A 15,737-nucleotide genomic window follows, 5' to 3' on the forward strand; every position below is an offset into this window, starting at 1 on the left:
ATGGGCCAAACTGAGGAGTCAAAGGTAGCTGTGTAGACAACAAACTGTACCTTTTTCCAAAGGACATGTTTTCTGATCTCTAGATCCAAATGTGTCCAATGGTCAGGAAAATTCTACTTCAAATCTTGCTTACAGCTTGGCTAAAAACACAAGTTGTCAATCACCCACAATCACCAAAATGGGCAACAGGAAAAAAAATCACATGGTCTTCTACCGAAAAGTTAAACAACTGCATCTCCACATATGATGGCCCATTAAAAACCGTTTAGTTCTTCCCTCTCACTGATAAAATAAATTCAGTCTGAATACGATTTCTCTTACCGTTAAAAGGAACTGTAGGAAGGCATTATCAGGGACACGGACAGTCAGAGAACATGCAAGACATGAGCTGAGAGAGAAAACCACCCCTGAACAAGGCATCATCTTCCAAAGCAGAGATGGGGTCCTGCCTGGTCAGCCATTTTGGACCAGCTCTGGCCTGTTCAGTGTGACACACTGAGTCAGAGGCAGACGTCCTTCTGCGGTATTCGCTTCCTGTCTGATTAATTTGTTGTTTGTTCCTTCCTCCTTTGCTACAGAAAAAGAAACTAGATTGACTTTACTTAAGAAAGCAAGCAAAGAAAAAAAGAACAAATTTAAAAATAATTGAACGTCTCCTCCCCACCGTGTATAATACAGCATCCGTGCAGGCGCAAGGAGGGCTCAGCATCTCCATCCAGTCAGTCAGCAGCCCCCCAGCTTTCCAGACACCTCAACAAAGACAACTGCTCACAGAGGATGAGATTCCTCCACAAAAATTCTTTGAAAGCATCACTCTCAACTCTGAGTATTCCATTTAGTAATAATAAGAAGAGTCACTTAAGAAATAAAAGCTCTTAAACGCATTGATAATTAGTCTAAGTGATCCTCATTTACAGAACATTCCAGTGTGTGGGGAGAAAGTAACAAATGCAGATGAAGAAAGCAGGTCAGGTGTGTGAAGGCAAATGAGTTTTGAGATGTGATCTGGGTGCCGAAGTCAGGATATGTGACATACAGTCCAAGCTGGCTGCAGACCCATGGCTTTGTAGGCCCCAATGTTTTGTTTACACCCTCCATACTTAGTGGGATAACAATAACTCTCTCAGAAGATGCTTGACAAAAGCATTCAGAAAAAGAGGGTAGTCAGAAGGAGTCAGATTTTTCGCTTTAAAGGTAGATTCAGAAATGTATGATATGTCAAGATCACTGTAATGTTTTGAGCAACTAATTAAAAAAATAAAGGTAGATTCAGTGGAACACGTACAGACAACGGTATATATCAGAATCTTGACTTATGTATAGAACAATATGAAAATGCTCAACTTTTTCTTGACCCACCTGAAAGATTCAGACTTATATTTGTAGCACATATAGTGGAAGTCTGAGAAAACAGAATCAGTTGAAAGGATGAAAAACAGATGCATATTTCAGAAACTAACTTCATTGTAAAATGTGCATGATGAATACAGATTCTGCTGGGTTCAGAGCAAAGAGGTGTGTAAGCTCCATAAGTTACCGGCAAATTCAGAGGCCTGGGCTACACCCAAAGTTCTCAGTCACTTTTGGGAGATGCTCAGAAGCATTTTCAGTTTGGGGTGGGGAGGAGGGGCCTGTGGGATTCAGTGGGTGTGGCTAGGAATATGAGATTTCCTATGGTGCTCAGGATAGTCCCTTTCCAAATACTAAAAGTACTCTTACTGAGGAGTACTGGGATGGATGACTTCTAAGGTTTCTTTCAAACTCTGAATTCTCTGAGATGCTAATTGAATTTCAGGAGTAGTTTCATGATGCCAGGTCATGGGCACAATTCCTGGAAATGGAGCATCCAAGGATTGGTGACTGAGAGTCCTCTCTACTTTGCCTGGAGCCACCTGAAGGCAAGGATTATATTCCTCTTGTCTAAAGTAGGGCCTGGAGTTCAGGGGACACTTAATACAGAAATACATACAGGAATGAGGCTGGACACAGTTAGAGGTCTGCAGCTATCATCAACTTCCTCCTCCACAAACCCTTGGGACAAGAGAAACTTGATCAACTCAAAAACTTAAATGCCTGAGTGAATCTTTGGGGAAGTCTAAATATAGCTGGATCTAAAAAGAGAACATGGCAATTATGATGATTTCTCTATGTATTTACAGAATTATTTTGACATTCACTAGGTGAGGCACCCCAAACACACACACACACACACACACACACAAACATATACACACACACACTTTGTATACACACTGTTCATGGCTACTCCTGTCCATTAGTGAAAGCTCAATAAGTACGAGCATGTCACCTAAAGGTAGCAGCCCCCCAGCAATGCAAGGGAGGAGCTGTGTAGAGTTTGGATCTATTCCACCTGTAATGAAAACTTGTGAAAGTAGTTAACAAGGGACACATTGATGAGGTGACTATTATGCATGACTGGACATAAATCAGATAATGTTCCTCCCCTGCTTAAACCCCTCCAATGGTTTCTCATTTCACTTAAAAGGTTCAAACTCTTTGCCTGGACCCACAAGGATGCACAACACCTGCCCCTCCCTAGCCTTTATCTCAATGCACCTCTTGCTAATTTACCTCTCAGCCCTTTCTGTTCCTTAAATGCACCGATCTCATTTGCATCTTGCAAGCCCTCTTGCCTGGGATGCTCCTCTCCTGGTTTGTTCTCATTTTTCAGATATCAGCAAAAATGCCCTCCACCATGTCCCATCTCTGCACTTGTTCTCTCCTATACACAGCACATGTCACCAATTGCTATTTTCTTATTCATTTGTATGTCTTTCCTTACAAGATGGAATTCAAGCTCCATGAGAGCAGGGGTCCTATCTGTTGTCTCAGCATCTGACTCCTGGGAGGTGCTCAATAAAGTCTTAACACAGGCTACCATAATATAACATTCCTTTAATAGCTAACTTTTGTTCCTCCTTTAACAGTATTTAACAAACGCCAAGATCAGCCTTCATGGGGAAAAGCTGTTAATGAGAGATTTTCCAGAGTAAAGGTCAGCAGGTGGGCTCAGCACTGTGTGTGGAGTCATGCAGTGTGGGTGGTTCCCTGGGCAGTGGGGAGAGAAAATGGATTAAGAAAAACAAACTGATCAGGAAGAAGGAGAGGAAATACAAAGATTTAAACAACAACAACAACAAAAACAAGGCAGGAGAAGATGGAGAGACAGGGAGAGATCACAGGGGTGTGGCACAGTTCAACGACAGGACTTCAGAGGCCTTGGAAGCCACTTCTGCAATGCAGGACACCAGGTGTTGCATGAAATAGTGCTTTCCACCCTTCTTCTGTTCTCAGATCAAGGTCGGCTCTTCTAGTAACAGCCATAAGTCAATTGCGTTCCTACACACCAATGACGAAACAGTTGAAAGAGAAATTAGAAATATAGCCTCAAAAAAAAAAAAAGAATATTTGGGAATTTAACAAACTTAACAAAAGAGGTGAAAGACTTCTACAGTGAAAAGAGGAATTTTATATTCCATGAACTAGAAAAAGGAGGGAACCCTTCCAAAATTATTCTATGAAGCTAGCTAGTGTCACTGTGATATCAAAACCAAAGACACATGAATTTCAAACTTCAGACCAATATTCCTGATGAACACCGATGCAAAAATTCTTAATAAAATACTGGCAAATTGCACACAAAAACACATTAAAAAGACTGTGCACCATGATCAAGTGGGTTTCATCCCAGGAATGCAACATTGGTTTAATATAAGGAAATCAGTAAAGTGTAATTCACCACATAAATAGACTTAAAGGCAAGAATCACATGATTAGCTCAATAGGTGCAGAAAAAGCATTTGAAAAAAAAAATACAGCATCCATTAATGCTTAAACACTAGAAAAGCTGGGCGCAGTGGCACATGCCTGTAATTCCAGCTGCTCGGGAGGCTGAGACAGGAGAATCGCAAGTTCAAAGCCAGCCTCAGCAATTGTGAGGCACTAAGCAACTCAGTGAGACCCTGTCTCTAATAATATACAAAAATAGGGCTGGGATGTGGCTCAGTGGTTGAATACCCCTGAGTTCAATCCTTGATACCAAAAAACACACACACACACACAAACAAACAAACAAAAAAACCAAAAACCCCACTAGAAAAACTAGGGAGAGTAGGAACATACCTCAACATTGTAAAAGCTATATATTCTAAACCCAAGGCCAACATCATTCTAATGGAGAGAAATCTGAAAGCATTCCCTCTAAAACCTGGAACAAGTCAGGTATGTCCTATTTCACCACTTCTACTCACCATAGTCTTTGAAACTCTAGCCAGGGCAATTAGGCAAAAAAAAGAAAAAAGAAAAAAAAAAAAGAAATTAAAGGATTATGAATAGGAAAAGAAAAGCTCAAATTATCTCTGTTTGCCAACAACATGATCCTATATTTAGAAGAGACCCCCCTAAAAATCCACCAGAAAATTTCTAGAACTTATCAATGAATTCAGCAAAGTAGCAGATCACAAAATTAACACCCATAAATCAATTGCATTCCTATACACTGATGAATCGATTGAAAGAGAAATTAGGCAAACTATCCCATTCACAATAGCCTAAAAAAGAAAAAAAATTTGGGAATCAATCTGAAAAAAAAAATAGATAAAAGACCTCTACAATGAAAACTACACAACACTAAAGAAAGAAATTGAAGAAGACCTTATAAGACAGAATGATCTCCCATGATGTTGTATAAGCAAAATTAATATTGTCAAAATGGCCATGCAACCAAAAGTGCTATACAGATTTAGTGCAATTCCTATTAAATTTCCAATGACATTCATCATAGAAATAGAAAAGGCAGTCATGAAATTCGTTTGGAAAAATAAGGGGCCCAGAATAGCCAAAGCAATCCTTAGCAAGAAAAGTGAAGCAGGATACATCATAATACCAGACCTTAAATTATACTACAGAGCTATAGTAACAAAAACAGTATTGTCACCAAAACAATCATGAAGATCAATGGCACAGAATAGAAGACACAGAGACAAACCCACATAAATATAGTTATCTCATACTAGACACAGATACAGAAAACATTGGAGAAAAGGTAGCCTCTTCAACAAATGGTGCTGGGAGAACTGGAAATCCATAGGTAGCAGAATGAAATTTAACCCCTATCTTTCACCCTGCACAAAACTCAACTAAAAGTGGATCAAAGACCTAGGTATTAGATTAGAAACCCTGTATCTACTAGAAGAAAATGTAGGCCCAACACTCTAACATGTCAGGTTAGAAATCAACTTTCTCAACAAGACTCCTAAAGTGCAAGAAGTAAAATTAAAAAATCAATAAATGGGATGGTATCAAACTAAAAAGCTTTTCCTCAGCAAAGGAAACAATCAAGAATGTGAAGAGAGAGCCTATAGAACGGGAGAAAATCTTTGCCACCTGCATCTCAGATAAAGGGTTAATTTCTGTGATATACAGAGAACTCAAAAAGCCTAACACCAAAATCAACAACAATTACAAATAACTCCATCAATAAATGGGCAAAAAAACTAAAAAGACACTTCTGAAAAAAAGATAAACAAATGGTCAACAAGTTAATGAAAAAAATATTCAACGTTTCTAGCAAGTAGAGAACTGCAAATTAAAACAATACTGAGATTTCACCTTACTCCAGTCAGAATGGCAATTATCAAGAATATAAGTAACAATAAATGTTGGCAAGCATGTGGGGGAAACATTGCTGGTGGGACTGCAAATTTGTGCAACCACTCTGAAAAGCAGTATGGAGATTCTGCAAAAAACTAGAATGGAACCACTTTTGATGATCGGATAAAGAAAATGTGGTATATATACACAATAGACTATTACTCAACCTTAAATAAGAATGACTTCATGACATCTGCCAGTAAATAGAAGGCTCTGGAGACTATCATGCTAAGTGAAAAAAGCCAGTCCTCTAAAATCAAAGGTAGAATGGTTTCCCTAATATGTGGAAACTAACCCACAACAAGGGAGGGGAGGGGAAGAATAAAGGTTCAATGGATTAGATAAAGGGGAATGAAGGCAAGGGGAAATAGGAATAGGAAAAACTGTGGAATGAATCTGACATAACTTTCCTATGTACAAACATGAATACATCACAGTGAATATCAAATCGTGTACAGCCACAAGACTGGGATCCTAGGTAGAATAAGATATACTCCATGTTTGTATAAATATGTCAAAATAGACTATACTGTCATATATAACTAAAAAGAACAAATGGAAAAAAAAGAACTTAAAAAAAAAACGGAGGAATTTTAAGGCTGAAGGAAATGGTAGAGGTCAAAGTCCGCACCATCATGTACAGATGAGGAAAAGAAATGGCCCTCAGTCCAGGGCCACTGCAGCGTTAAGTCTCACATTAAAGGCAGAAGGCGATTAAACCTAACTCCTTTCCATAAGCACAAGAAGTGGCAGAAGGAAGAGGGGTAGAGAGAAAAGGTGTCACGTGGAAGGAAAAAGATGAAGGCAGCAGACGTGCCATTGTGGCTGTTATGATCAAAGGCTTACAAGAGTGGTAAATAAAGACAATCACAAATCTGAACTTAAAGGGGAAATTTAGATACCTACATCTTCCTCATTCAATACACAGATCAGTCCGAGCTTAGGATAGAGTAAAATAAACATCAGTAGGCTCTTGGGTCAATTAGGTAAAAAATATTCCATATTAATCTATTAAAAAAAAACAAGGGCAGACAGAAGATTATAAAAACAAAAATGTAGGTCTCACCAGTCTCAGAAAAGTAGTAAATAATAGCCAACCCCCTTCTGTAGTGACCCAAACCAACACCTACTGAATCAGTCCCACAATGACCTGTATAAAATATGAACATCAGGGTTTTTTTTTTTCAGTAATTCTCATCGAGCACTGTTTCCTATACTGTAGTAGTTTTACCCTGACAGTACAAAGATGTTTACAATCCTACATTTCCTTAATTAAAAAACACCTTCTTTAATAGCTAAATGCCCCTCTGATATCTTTTTTTGGGAAAAAAGAAGCACTACTAGATTAATTGTATGTGTCTATTATAAGAGAAATCTACTTTCAAAATGTTAAAGTATGGGGGCTGGAAGTGGAGCTCAGTAGTAGGGTGCTTGCCTAGCATGCTTGAGGCCCTAAGCACTGGGGACAAAAAGACTTAAAATGAGGGAATTGTGTGATTTTAAAAAAGCAGGCATTAAAGGAATAATCCTTTGCTCCACACAGTGATCAGTTTTGTTAAATAAAGAAAGGGTTGATTATTTAAAACTATAAATTTAAAAATTAAATTAAAACCAAGTTTTGTAGTTTTCCAGGACCTGTTAATATAAACTGGTATAATATTACTTGGGGAAAAATGTACAATATATTTGATTATTATGTTTTGGTGCTTAGCAGCCATTCCGTTTTTTTTCTTTTATTTTGTGTGGAGACTCCTCCCTTTCAGTTTACGTGATTTCAGAGGCATTCACCTCTGAAGTCACGTAAGATATAGGCCATTTTTTTGTGTGTGTGTGGTGATAGCCTGTGATGTCATCCGGATCAAGGAATGTGGCCAGAAGGTGAGTACACTTTCCGAGGGAGGAGTCTATACTCAGATCTGTGAGGTGAGAACTGCCACACTCATCTTTTGACCACATTGGGTTTGAAACTGAGACCAATATGACAGAAAACTGGGATGGAGAAGAACCAAGTACTGATGTTGCTGATTGAGCCCTGAACCTACCTATACCTGGAGCTAGCCCTATTTCTAGACTTTTAAATTTACATGAGCAAATAAATTCTCCATTTTGCTTAAGCTAGGACAGCCAGGCTTTCTATCACTAGAATCTTAAGTGATGAAGCAGCTGGTACTAGAAGTGAGTATTGGACATAACTAATCCTAAAACATGCAATTAGTTGGCTTATGGTTGGGAGACAACTATAGTACTGGTTCTTCTGGGCTAGAAGGTGGTAATCCTTGTTATACGACAGCAAAACTGCTAGCTATGCTGCCACCTATTGAATCCTTGGTCTAATACCATGAGCACATCCTTAAAGGATTCAACAGAAAACACTTGGGATGTTGGGAGTATCCTCTAGGAAGATCCACAGAAAAGAGAAAAACTTAGGCTGAAGACTGACTGGGTGCACAGTGGGGGAAAATACAGTTTTGTTAACAAATGGGTGAGAATCAAATAATCTGGAGGCTTATGGGATGGAAAACCCAAATTTTCCTATGCTGACATTAGATAGGGCAAGGAGGTAAGAATTACATCAGAAAACAAGTTTGGAACATGGAAGTCTGATTCCTCACTGTCTCTCCAAATATACTGTTATGTTCTTTCATCTGGGGAAAAAAGGACAGTTCACTGAGACATTGGGATCCACCTCATGAACAAGGAGTAAATTATAAAATGAGGAATCTGGACTGGAGTGAGGCTTGCACCTGCATTAGCTGTCTCTCTTTTGTGGGGGAAAAATGGTGAGTGCAATGTATTACCTATTTCTGAGCCTGTATGTATAGGAAAGATATGTGTGTGAGTCCTGGATAAACAGTACATATGTATTTGTTGCTTCTGGGTTGTCCAGTATCCATCCTCCTAAGTGACAGTAACAAATTCAGATTTGGGAAGAGGGCCCCTGACCTTGTACTCTGCTCTCCTGGCCTCTGTTGGGCTAACTCTACTCTGACTCCAGGAATGCAAAGTGAGCAGCTGGGGTTAAGCACAGCCTTGGAGTTCCCTGGCTACGGTGGCTGGTTCAGAGAGGAACGTGTGGCTACTTCTGAACCAAGGAGATGCAGTGAACCTTATTCTAAGATGTGTGGGGACAGGACTGGTAGTGTCATCGCCACATTATTCACACGTGGAAGCCTGGGAGGAAGCCAGTGCAACACGTGCTCATGGGAAGCTGGCTGAAAAGGCAGAGCAAGCAATGCAACATGTGGACATCATGAAGTCCTGATTCAAATAAACTAGAGAAACACAAGGCAACTAGAAATTTGAAAATCAAATTGAATATTGAGCAACATTATTACTATGTTTTAGGTAATAATGATGCTACTGCAGTTATGTTATATTTTACAAAGAGTCCTTCATATTTAGATAGTCACACTGAGATATTCGTGGATGAAGTGACTTGATGTTTGCTTCAAAGTAATATGGAAAAGGGGGGGAAGTGGGTAGAGGAGCAAATGAAACAAAAGCAGTCATGAGATGATCATCTTCAAAGCTGGGTGAGGGGTACATGCAATTCAGTTTCCCATTCTGTTGACTCTTCCTAGGTACTTGAAATGTTTCCATAATGATAAAGCTTTAAAAAAAAAAAATCAAACAAACAAGAACTGTGACTCATTCCCTTCTCCATCCACTAGAGGCTGTAGAAGAGGTGTGCTCACTCAATTCGAAACTTGCTCAGACTTGGGAGTTAGTTACCTTCTTTGCACTGTTGGATGAACTGGGATAGAGACGGAAGCCTCTCCCACCAGAACTCAAGTAGTTCTTCCCAGAAAAGGATTTAACTCCCCAGACTGTAGACCGATTAAGAGTAGGAACAAAAAAAGTAAAAATAAAAATTCCAACCATCCAACCAAGGAAGGAGAGAAAACAACCCTCCTTTTGGTTTAGGACTATCCAATAGAAATATAATTTGAGCCACCTGTGCAATTCTTGACTCTATGCTAGCCACGTTACAAAGAGTAGAAAGAAATAGGTGAAAGTGTAGCCATATCTTTTATTTAATACAAGATTTCAAAAAGAGTACTACTGAAATTACCAAGAATTTTTTTAAACAATTATTAATTAGGGATTTTTACATCCTTTTTATCACATATAGTCTTCAGAAATGTGTTTATTTTCTTTTTCTTTTAATTTAATTTAATCTTTAAAAATTTCTTATTGATTTTATTTTTTTAAATACATGACAGTGGAATGCATTACAATTCTTATTACACAGAAATGTGTGTATTTTCTTACTGATGGCATTGTAAGTGCTTCAGAGCTGCTACCATACTGGCTAAAATGACGCTAGACAGGACAGACCTGATGGGCGTGGGCTCATCTTTCTCTCTGGCAAGATGCCCAGATGGCACTCAGCAGATGCCCCATCAGTGTCAGTCCTGGGATAGTCCTGTTCTGTCCAGAGCCAACTCTGAGCCATAGCTGTAAGTTCTTAAGGAGAGTGGCTTGGAGCCACTCAGGACATTGGCTGAGTATTCCTGGGCTTGTGGCCAGCAGGATTGAAGTTATACTGGCTCTTCTTCCTGGAGTCTTAGTGCTAGCAATCCCACTACAATATATGAATCCTCGGCCAAGAGATACTTACTGTAGCATATAAAAGTTTGAAAATAGAGGCTCAGAAGACATTCATGGACTCCAAAGCCTCAGTGGCTTTCCATTTTATACCAAGCGAAGTCTGCAACGAATACCACTTCTGGCAAGAGCCAGCCCTCCATTCCCTGACCTTTCCTGCCCTTCTCCCCTTTTCCTCTATCTTCAGGCATTTGCACTTGCTGTTAGCTCTCCCAAGGACACTTTTCTCTTGGCTGTCCACACAGCCTGCTCCTTTACTCCATCTGGGTCCTCCACTATTTGTACATGATCTGCTTTTCCACTGGAGAGGCAGCTACTTGAGGCCAGGGACCTTGTCTCGTTTGCCGCTGTCTCCCAGCTGCTGATAGAACAGTATCTGACATATCACGGTGCTCGAGAGATATGTGTAAATGAATTTTAAAAGCTTCCATTCCATGTTAAGTTTCATCCTTCTCTTAACCTGGGACTGTGATTTTGCTGCCACACACTGGGTTCTAGACTGAGAGGTGCCCAAGCAAAGCAGAAATGTGCTGGGTTTGCTCCCCCAAAAGACCTGGGGAGGCTTTTACTTCTCCTAACCTGTGGTGATACCAGGACTGCCACTCAACACTTACCATAAGAGAGACCTGTCAACATATTTGGCAACTCTCTTTCTAAGCAAGGTTATTTTCCAGTGTCAGGGATAGGACAGGGTCCCTTACTTAAACCAGAAAGTTGTGAGGTGACTAGCTTGGAAGGATAAAAGGGGAATCAACTCAGGGTTGGAAAAAGAGGCCCCAGGACTATCTAGAAAGAATGTTCCTGAAATGGGTTCACATACTCCAACTCAACAAACATGTTTCTCTGTCTCTGGAGCACCCAATGCCCAATACTCTAGGTGCCAAGGATGCAGTGGCAGTCTTGCCTCTCCATACTATGTGGCAGTGTATGCTCAGCAGAAACAGAAGATGAAAAACAAAATAAAACAAAGTAAGTACAAGCCAGACACACTGTCACACACCTGTAAATCCCAGCTGCTCAGGAGGCTGAGGAAGGAGGATCTCGAGTTCAAAGTCAACCTTGGCAAAGGATAATGCTAAGCAACTCAGTGAGAGAGCCTGAATTGTTAAATAAAATACAAAATAGGTCTGGGGGTGTGACTCAGTGGTTGAGTGTCCCTGAATTCAATCCCCATTACCACTCCCCCAACCCCCCAAAAAAACCCCAAACAAACCAACCAACCATAAAAAACAAACCACAAAGCAAACACAGAAATTCTGAAGTTTAGAACATCACATACTTCATTTCTTAAGGGAAAAATGCTTTTCACGTGTAAAAAGACCCTTCATATTTCTATCGAAGGCAGTCTTGTCATAGGTACTATAATTAAACTGCAAAAATTTCCCATTTGGTCACCAATGTCCAATACAAATGGCCCCCAGGGGAAAACCCTGCGAAATACAAGGAGTGATTTCTTTATAACCCAAGGGGCAAAAGATGGAAAGTCCCTTCTCACATCCCGCCATGTACATTCTAGTGCACACACACTGGGAGAAGGTACTGGCACGCAGAAAGTAGTGTGTTCCTGTTGGTTGTCTATCATTGGGTTTGAAAGCAAGTGGAGGATCTTTACAATTATTCCTAGGTTGGGGACAATGGTCATCTAGGTCCTTATTCAGACTTCAGCCCGGTGGTTACTCTGTGTCTCTTTCTGGGAGAGAGAAATCACGAGGATCTTGAAAACCTCCCTAGGCTCTCAGGAAACAAGGGTTGGTACAGCTCTGCACCTTCCGGCCTGACATCACCTGCCTGAACACCGCAGGAAATGCTCAGGGACTGGAGATTCCCCTTGGGGCCCTCAGATTGCACAGCAGCCAGGCTTGGCTGGTGATGCTGCCTGTGAGAGGCAGTCCCAACTGCTCTGTGCATGAACAGGAAAGGAAGAGAATTTGTGGGTGTCACAATAAAGGGAGGCTTTCCTGGGATTCAGAAGATTTGAATTGTATTACACCAAACTGTCCCATTCAGTAAAAAATTGTCCCACAAGATCGTCAAAGGTCTGGGTGGACACTGATGTAGATGAAGAAACTGTTTAGAGTTATCTGAGCCTAGAGCTTGACTCCGGTTGATATATAAACTCAAAGTCATTACCAATAGATACTCCTCGACTTACAATGGACCATCGTAAGTAAGACTGGGAACATCTGTATTGTATTTTTGCACTTATTCCTTTAATTTCCCCGTAATGCAAATGTCCTATTAATGAAATCACTTTCGTTTGGATTGTGAAAGTTGTCAGAATCAAAATGAAGTTACTATGTCAGCCCTAATAACAACGAAAGTAAATAAAGCCAGGAGTTTCTGGAGGAAGGCTTATCACACATGATTGCCCGATAGTAACTAACCACAAAGTCTTGGCCAGAACCATGAGCTCACAGAGAGGCCACCACCACCTACCTTATAACCAAAAGGACTTCTGTAAGGATGTCTGCCCAGCAATTGTTCATTCACCCTTGACTGACACCACTCTTGTGGCCAACATCACTGTGGCCAAAGGTTATTGTTTCAAAATATCTGATATAAATCCTCATTTTTGCTTTTAGAAAATTTCTCCTTACCTCAACTCCTTTGAATCCTCCCACAGTTTACTATGGTGGGTGTATTCCCAAGGCAGGGCTCTGATATTCCCAAATGAATATGGTATTTTTCAGAGAATCTTGTTGTTTTGTTTTGCTTTTTTTTTTTTTTTTTCTTTTTTAGGTTGACAAGATGTTTACCAAGAGTTATTCATCCTTTTTGGAAAATCATGTGCCCAAGGATGTTGTCAATTGTGGTATTTAAGCCTCTAATAAGAGTTAATCCACAGTGGTAGTAGCCACATTCACAGTGACTCTGTGTATAGATACAAATACCTGACAACTTACTCTGTTTTAACAGTTTTTTAATGAGCTGTGCCTGATCACTTCTCAATTGAACTTATTTTATTTTATTAAAAAGCTGCTTTTATTTTATTTCTTTTAAAATTAAGATCGCAGTGATTTTTATTTTGGAAATTAGGTGACGTCAGACCACATCATTTATGAAGTTCACTGAGAATTGTGATTAGAAAATTGTTATTAAAAGTGGCCACTGGATCAGATGAGGCTGGGAATCACAGCTTCTGATGGTTCTGGGGATGTTGGGCCTCCTTAGTGCTGTTTGGGTACCTGCTCATCCAGTTGTGGGAAGTGGAGAGAGCTGGGATCCCCACAGCTGCTCACCTCCAGTCCTGGGAGATATTTCCCATTTGTTCCCAGAAGTGTCCAGAGGCCTGTGTACTTTTTTTCTCCTGTGTCTTAGCAGATTGCTTTTCTCAGTGGCTCAGCCAAAACAGAATTTGTTCTACCCAAATGACCCCAGATTCCCTCCAACAACTGCCCCGCCTTGCCATTGGCTGCTCCGGATTCTCCAAATGACTGACTGGGAAAACAGATTGTTGGAAAAACACTTCCAGGTTGTCTCTAATGGGGTCAGTACCCTATCAGACCACAGGAAAGATCCTGGAAAATGCTTCCTGCTTCCAAACATGCATGTAGAGATCAGAAAAGGGGCAATCACAAAGTGATCAGCTCCACCATTTTGCGTGGGCATTTTTTGTTGTTATTTTTCGCTCAGTACTGACCAAATGACTCCTTCCCTGCAACACCGAGCTGCTTAAGCCAAAGTCTTGGACCATTCTGCCTGCTTCAGATTCATTCCAACAGAATGATCAGTTGGTGGCTTATGTAAAAAGCAGCTCCATGACTACACTTAAATATTGACTAGTTTGAGGATAACAAACCACCAAGACTTGAGGTATAAAAACCACATGTGGTGTATGTTTTGTAGGACACCCACAGGAAGAGAAATGGACAGAGATAGAAAAAAAGTCAAAATCGTCTCTCCCTGCCAACACCAGCCCCCCACTAAATAAATAAAAAACAAAATAATATGAAACAACAATTAAAACCCCACCTGGGTGCTACTCTTGGCTTTTGGGTGGCAGCTGTGTGCTGACAACACTACCTGAGCATCATGGCCAAGGCCAAGGTGTCAGAATAACCTGCTATAATCTCCACCGGGGTCCACAACATGGTCCCTGACCATGGCTTCTATTTCCAATTCCTTCTTCAGATTAACTTCTCCAACCCTGAGATCCCTGCCATCCCTGCTTTCTTCCCTTGACCTGATTCTATACTCACTCCCCTGATCTTCTTCTCTAGCCCAAAAGAACAACACACAAAGCTGTAGTTTCCCTTCTGGAATTAGAGTGAGGTAGGTCGTATGATCTCTTACTCTGCTCACCCTCCCTGCGTGGCTGTAACTGCCCTGTTAACTAGTGAGCAACTGTGCGAGGGCTCCTGAGCACAGAGGTCATTTAACAAATATGGAGCATCTATCAGGAGCCCAGAACGTTTTTAGATTTAGGGGATATTACAATAATCAAACAAACAAAACTCTCCACCCTCAAGGAGTTTGCCTTCATATTCAAGCTGGTGGCCTGATGGAAATTAAATAAATTCATTCCCCATGTGTGGAGAGCAGGTGTCCATTTTGGTTCAGTTTATATTTATCTTTTGTAGAACAGCCTTACCAAGGACGCTGCCACAGGGCTAATGCAGGATAACTCAGAAAAAAATGTGCAGTGCTCAATTGTCCTTTGGGAATTACTCATTTCTATATGAAAACTAAACACATGACTATTTTAATTTCCATTTCAATGGTTTTCATACTTGCAAACATACATGATGGTACACTGCTAGACCAGCCCACAAAAGTCTAATTAATTTATAATGTGACTAAACTAAAATTTCAGTTTCAGATCTACTACCTCTATGGGAAGAGGGGGGAGAAAGAAGGACTCTTTCATATTTTGTGGTCCCCAGCCTGGGCTTCTCCCCACTACCCTGAACAACTCTGAACTCTTTGGACCTCACTGGGGACTGACCCTGAAGCACTCCTGACCCAAATGCTTTTACCTCCAGATCATAATTCTCCTTCCTGGGATAAGATGATGTCATTGAGCCACCAGAAGGAAATCAAGTTGTCTTTTATCACAAAAGAGAGGGGAGGTGTGTAACCAAATGATGCTAATTTTTATTGAAATAAAAGAAAATACTTGGTTGGAGATAGGTACAATATAGTTAATGTTTTAGAATTTCCTTCTAATACTTTTTCCCTCTCAGTTTTGTTTTTATAAATTTTATTTTATTTTATTTTTTGCAGTGCTGAGATCAAACCCAGATCCTTATGCATACTAGGCCAGTGCTTTCCCCCTGAGCTAGCCTTCCCCCAGTCCTCTCTCTGTGTATTTCAAATGGGATGAGATGCTGTTTTTATGTGTCCTTCACATTTCCCCATATTAATATTCTCTTAAAATAACTTTAGTAGTTGAATATTTTATTTTACAGGTGTTCTATTATCTGTAACCTTTAAATTTTTAGACATTAAAATAACAC

At 40.3% G+C, this 15,737-nt stretch overlaps 1 protein-coding gene across 4 annotated transcripts in view; it reads right to left on the reverse strand.

Moving 5' to 3' along the window:
- Positions 1-15,737, reverse strand: part of Wipf1 (WAS/WASL interacting protein family member 1) — a 114,440-nt gene that overhangs the window by 33,510 nt on the left and 65,193 nt on the right. Inside the window, exon 1 of one of the 4 annotated variants that reach the window (XM_040294494.2) lies at positions 322-476. The exons of the other annotated variants lie outside the window; for them this stretch is intronic. The gene's annotated coding sequence lies outside the window, so the exon portion shown is untranslated. Of the gene's footprint in view, positions 1-321; positions 477-15,737 lie in introns of those variants that run through there. 4 annotated transcript variants of the gene reach the window in all.

The sequence above is a fragment of the Ictidomys tridecemlineatus genome, chromosome 7 (assembly GCF_052094955.1).
Source record: "Ictidomys tridecemlineatus isolate mIctTri1 chromosome 7, mIctTri1.hap1, whole genome shotgun sequence".
Classification (NCBI taxonomy): domain Eukaryota; kingdom Metazoa; phylum Chordata; class Mammalia; order Rodentia; family Sciuridae; genus Ictidomys; species Ictidomys tridecemlineatus.